The sequence below is a fragment of the Artibeus jamaicensis genome, unplaced genomic scaffold, assembly GCF_021234435.1.
Source record: "Artibeus jamaicensis isolate MK-2021 breed Jamaican fruit bat unplaced genomic scaffold, CSHL_Jam_final scaffold_916, whole genome shotgun sequence".
NCBI classification, from domain to species: domain Eukaryota; kingdom Metazoa; phylum Chordata; class Mammalia; order Chiroptera; family Phyllostomidae; genus Artibeus; species Artibeus jamaicensis.
Genome location: NW_026522059.1, coordinates 50105170 through 50111169, shown reverse-complemented (window position 1 = coordinate 50111169; position 6000 = coordinate 50105170).

Sequence of the window (6000 nt, the reverse complement as noted above, 5' to 3'; positions counted from 1 at the left end):
TGACAAGATCCAGCCAAGCAGAGCCACAGAGTGCAGGCCAAGGGGCAGAGGGGAAGTGAGTGTTTGCCCTGCCTTTGCCTGCAATCCTCAGACACCCTCTAAGACAATTGCAAATTATTTTGTAAAATGGGCACAGGGTTATTGAAAATCAAGAGTTGGCCTTGGTTCTAAGTAAATGCATGATTCTAAAAAGCCACTGGATTTTCCTAAGCCCCAATGTCTTCCTCCATTCAAAGATGATAGGATTTCCAGGTTCAAGAGGTAAATGTGAGTGAGCCAAGTGATACACAGCAAAAGTACTGCAACAGGGAGATGACTCAGCACCCAAGATTCATCAATGTGAGCTATTATTACTGCTTTTGTTTATGCAGAGTTGGCATATTATATCCTAATAATTTATGGCAAAGTCTTACTCCAAGGAAGTCCACTAAAAGAATGTCACTAGAAGTGATGTAAATGTTCTTCATCTCAGATTTTTCATTTACAAGGATAACAATTACAAATACAGACCTTCAACAAAAGAAAAAGACAACATGGAAAATTCTATTTCAGAAACAAAGTAGGTCAGGATGCAGGATGACAAGTTGCCCAACAGGGATCCATGTTTCTATGTGTTAGAAAGCACCAGTCATGCTGGTCCCCACAGCCAGAAGTTTCCTATTCAGGTGGAACCTGAACCTGTGGAAGACAGGAGGTATGGACTTCTCAACAGAGGAAACGACCTTCCTTTTCATTGTTGATAATGCTGGCAAATCTTAAATACAATATTTTATGTTCATGTTGCTAAAAACTGTCATTGCTTTGCAAACAAGGGAGGAAATTAATTTATTTTAAAGAGGAAACAGCTCAGCTCTCAAAGTGGGGGTAGGAAAGCCAGCTGTGTTTCTAACATAGACTCTGCAGAAAACAGGAATTATACAACCCTGTGTAACTAAGCTTTTAGCTTGAACAGTATGTCAGCATCCTAATTCTCCAGTTGATTTATTCTTGAGCAAGCCAGCAGCTAATATTATGGAAAATGACAGTCCTGATAATATAGAAAAACAGTTTCCAAGATGGTCTTTTAATAAAAGTACTATTTTCTATACATGTAGATCTTTCCTTTTTACATAGCATTATTTGTTAAAGTTCCTAGCCAAATCCAGGCTATAGATTCTCTACATTTCCCTAACTGATGGAAAACTTTCACCTTTCTACCTAGAAATGGCAGAGCCATTATCTAATTGCATCCCAAAGACAGTGAGGGTTAGTGGGACACTGTGGGTATCTACTGTCTTTTTAATATAAGGAAATATAAACCCAGAAAGTCACACAAGCCTTTAGTAGAAGAACAGGACTGGAACAGGACCCAGCTCCCCCTAGAGCTCTATCCACATTGTGACTTTGCCTCTTTCATTCAATTACAGGTAATACACCCATTGTATCTCTGTGTATGTGTGTGAGTGTGTATTCCTGAAAGTAACTCATGGTGCCATTTTCTCTCCTGTTTTGCTCTTTACCACCAAGCTCCATCCCAGGAGTAGTAGGAGGGAGTAAGACATTGGCCCATGTGGATTATAAATTATTTCTTGGAAGCATAATTTTCATAAATAAGAAAATGTCTGCAATGTAATTTAACAATTACTCATAAAATATAAAAATTGAGTCCTTATTTTTAGTAGTTAAAAATGTTGAAACAAATTCAAAAGTGCTAATTAGATAAATTAAATTCATATATCGCAAGTAGAATCATATTTTCCACATTAACTAAAAGATCAAGAAGCATGTCCTTGGATTCTTAGAAGCACATTTTCAACCATGAGATAATATAAACTGTGGTTGAAGAAATATTTTCACTTTTTATATTATTAGGCCATAATCTCTGCTTTGCAGACCCAAATGGAGAAATATTTCTCTAATTATAAGCATCAACTTTCTACTTCATGGACAGTAATAATCCACCTGTGATTGTATGCTTCACTGTTTCACCTAAGAATGATCTTAATCAGGTTTCACAGTGATAAATTCTTGGTGTGGAAAGAAAACATTAACAAGCATACCATGACTGGAGTTGTAGGATCACTTCAAGGCACACATCTCTCTTATTAATGGACATCATCTCTCTACTTTCCTGCCAGTCCCACAGGCCTCTGTACGGACAGTCTGCCTTTTGTTTGGTTCCACAATGCACGAGTGTTGATTAGTGATATGTTAGGCAATGCTGGTCAGTGTCTGCCTTGGACCTTAGCAATTGGCTTCTCTCTCATTTTCTTTCCTTTCATGGGCTCCATGATCTCTTAATTAAAACCAGAGTTAAATCTTTCACTGTGGAAGCTCAGCATTAGATGTAGGACAGCACTGATAAGACTGCTAATATCCTACTTCCTAGGCCTCAAGTCATCTACATAATTTTAGAGCCACCAACTTGCCCCTCAGCCCACTCTTCAAAATCCAACCAAACTAAAAAAAGATAAAACTAATGATATGATTAAGTAACCTCTTTCAGATTCTACTGATAGTCTAGTTTTATTTTTGGCTGAGTATCTGTGGGGGAAGTAATTGAGGAAACTTGGTCTTCTGAAATACATTCTTTCCTGCTAGCCTGTCCTTGCCAGACATTTTCCTCACCTGTCACCTGGTTCATGTGAGGGGACACACCTATCAGGACACTCTCACCCTCTCACAAATGGCTAAGCCTCACAATTGCTGACTACAACTTCACATAAGATACAGCAGCAATGAAGGGAAAAAACATAAAGATGAATGACAATCATAATTGGAAGTATTCACATGTTTAAATGAATACATAGAATAACAATAAAAATATATACTATAAATAGGACAGCCATGACTAGAAGAGACTCAGGAAAATCACATTATGCTGATTCTGTTGTTCCATTCTTAGTTACAAAATATGTTACAAAATATCTATGTGTTCTGGAAAGTAGGAGAATGAGAGAACCCACACAACTTCTCACAAGACCCACACGAAACACCAGTAGAGTTGAGCCACTGCTTGTGAAAGTTAAGATTGTATTTACCTTATTTCCTGAGGCCCCATTTTTACATATGAGTATGAGCACAGACATCAGTAGCAATCTTATCAAAGTTACCTGTGCGGTGCACCACTCCAGGGACATATGTGGATGATCTTATGTCCCTGCCACACCAGTCTTAGCACCAACATTTGTCTTAATACAGCTTGATGAGCTACTCTAGGACCTTAATACAAAGTAATAAAGTGTGATACATACAATTATTTGGAAAGATCAGGTTTATCAATCTAGATGACTCAGTCGAAGGACACAGTTTAGGTTGTTTATTTTAGGTTTTTGCCTCAGTTACACAAATTGGCTCAGTGAGGTTCCTCAAGTCACTAGTTGTACACTGTATTTTGGTCAAACTTTGTACTTAACGCTTTTATTACTGTGCGTGTAAAAATAAACAAATTCTTCCTGAAAAAAAAATAAAATAAAACATATAAAATTTTAAATCTGTATGTTCTTTGCACCAATGACTTCTGTTAAAGGGCAACCAAAACATATATCACTGCAGGAGGTTTCTTTGATGAGAAAATCTCTCCAGCTAGATGGAAGAAAAGGTTAGAATAGTAAAGTAACACATGTCAACCAAAAGAAAGCAGAAGAAAAATGACATTGAAAATGAGATGACATACTTGGGTCCTAGAATTATTTTGCCAAGAGCTTAGAAATCAAGGCACGGAGTCCCTCAGAGCTTACCAGCTGTAGTAGGCAAGCCTGAGAAAAGCTCACAAATGGCATTTATCTCCACCATAAAACAGTAATAAATTCTGGAGCCTGTAACACATGTGGAAAATCTGCTCAGCAGCATCTGTGGGTGACTACACTGGTTTGAAATACTTCAAGATTTTGTCACACAATGCAATATATGATGATGTATCAGAAATGTACATTTGAAACCCATATAATTTATTAACCAATGTCACCCAAATAAATTTAATAAAAATACCTATCTCCAATCATAAATATTACCAAAAAATTTTATCTTGGTCTTTTACAGAATAGAGTTGTGCCAATGAGAATTCACAAATTTTAAAACAGAAAGTCCATTACAACCAAAGGAATACTACTGAGTACTTGGTAAATTACATTAATGCATTTCCCACTAAAGATAAATAAGTGATGAAAAGCTTCTGGATGAATCTCTGCCTATTGATCTGTATTTGTAAGAGCATTACTTCTTGCTTGTATATTTGAACTTCTAAAAGCGGGTGAAAGCATGGGGGCTCACTGTCTTTTTAATGATTTTATTTATCAATTTTAGAGACAGAGAAAGATAGATATAGAGAGATAGAGAGCTAGAGAGGGAGAGAGACATTAATTTGTCCTTGCGCTTGTCTATGCATTCATTGATTGATTTTTGTATGTGCTTTGTGTAGGGATGGAGCCCGCAGTGTTGGTGTATTTTAATGATGCTCTAACCAACTAAGCTACCTGGCCAGCACAGTGGGGCTCACTGTAAGCAGGCAGCTTCACACCATGACAGCCTCATCCATCATGACAACAGACACACTGAGCTCAACATTAAACATGCCTGCCATTGAACCATTATCCAGCAGAAAGCAGGGATGCTGCTAAAAGAGAGTATCACTTTACTGAATGAAAATATTCTAATGAAATCAAATTAAGTTTAAAAATTAGTTTAATTAGCTAAAAGAAAACATCTGTCCAATCTGTATATACAGGAGATTTCTGAAATAAAAATATACATTGAAATATACTATATAAAGTCTTTGGTCTTGAAGGGAAATAAAGTACACCGAATATTCTGGGTGAGAGTAGTTTCACTAATATCTTACGTAGATTATGAACCTTTAAGAAACAAGAATACAAAAGATACTTATACTAAAATGGTGCCAGGAATAATTATTATTTTGATGCTTATGAAACACTTTAAATTTGTTCACATGTTTGAAATTACTAATAACATTGCCAAATATAGAATGCCAGTTATAAACACTTCAACTAAACAGAATGCTAGATAAACATTTACAACATATGGATCTTCAATAGCTATAAATATTATGGTTTTCTGATTTCTTAGAAATAAACAATGAATAAGAAATATATTACTTAAAATAATATTGCATACAAATAAGTAAGCCTTTGTCTTTTTTAAGGAAACAGGAAAAAGTATTCTTCATTTAAAATATCCATCTTCTTTCTGATAAATACTCTGAATTTATAATAACAAAAATAAGCTTTGTCATTTATTTTCTGGCTAGATATTTCATGAGGGGTTGGTTATTGATTTAAGTAAGGAATCTGTCATGTAAAATTTCAAGAAAATGGCAGATTTTATTTAAACCATAAATTAAAGACAGAAAAGAGAGATAATACACATTCTAATTGTTTCAAGTTTTGCTTTTGGCTTTATTTTTCTCTGTAAAGTTGTAACATAGAATTAATGAAATATAAACTGCATACCCTAAATGGCAATATTTATAAATCACCTTTAACTTATGATACTTACTAGACATTATGACCTAAAATAGTTTCTGTTATAGAAAGCTGTTATTGACTTTTGTTTGTTACACATGGTTACCAATCAAATACATGAACTTAGATATTTCACATCTTTCTGAATGTGATCTGCTAATTTATGTACTACATATTAAGACATTCCCCTTTATTTAAATTTTACATTCATGTGTGATTCTCCCTCTGCTTGTTTTTTCTTTAAAATTACTCAGCTGATTACCACTTATTAGGTAGGAAGATAAAAATCAAATGAAAATAGATATTAAATTACTACAATTATTTCTATGTAAAATCATCTCATAACATTATAGTCATATCTTATATACCTATATTTTGATTATAACAGAAAATATAATAGGTCATTTCAATTCTTAACTTTCTTCACTAAAGAAATAAATTACAAATATGATGGGGGACCCAAAAAATGAAACCTATTTCTAAAAAATGGTGCATTTATTCTCCATGATTAAACTTCTGTCACCTCCAAAGTTTTCTCCAT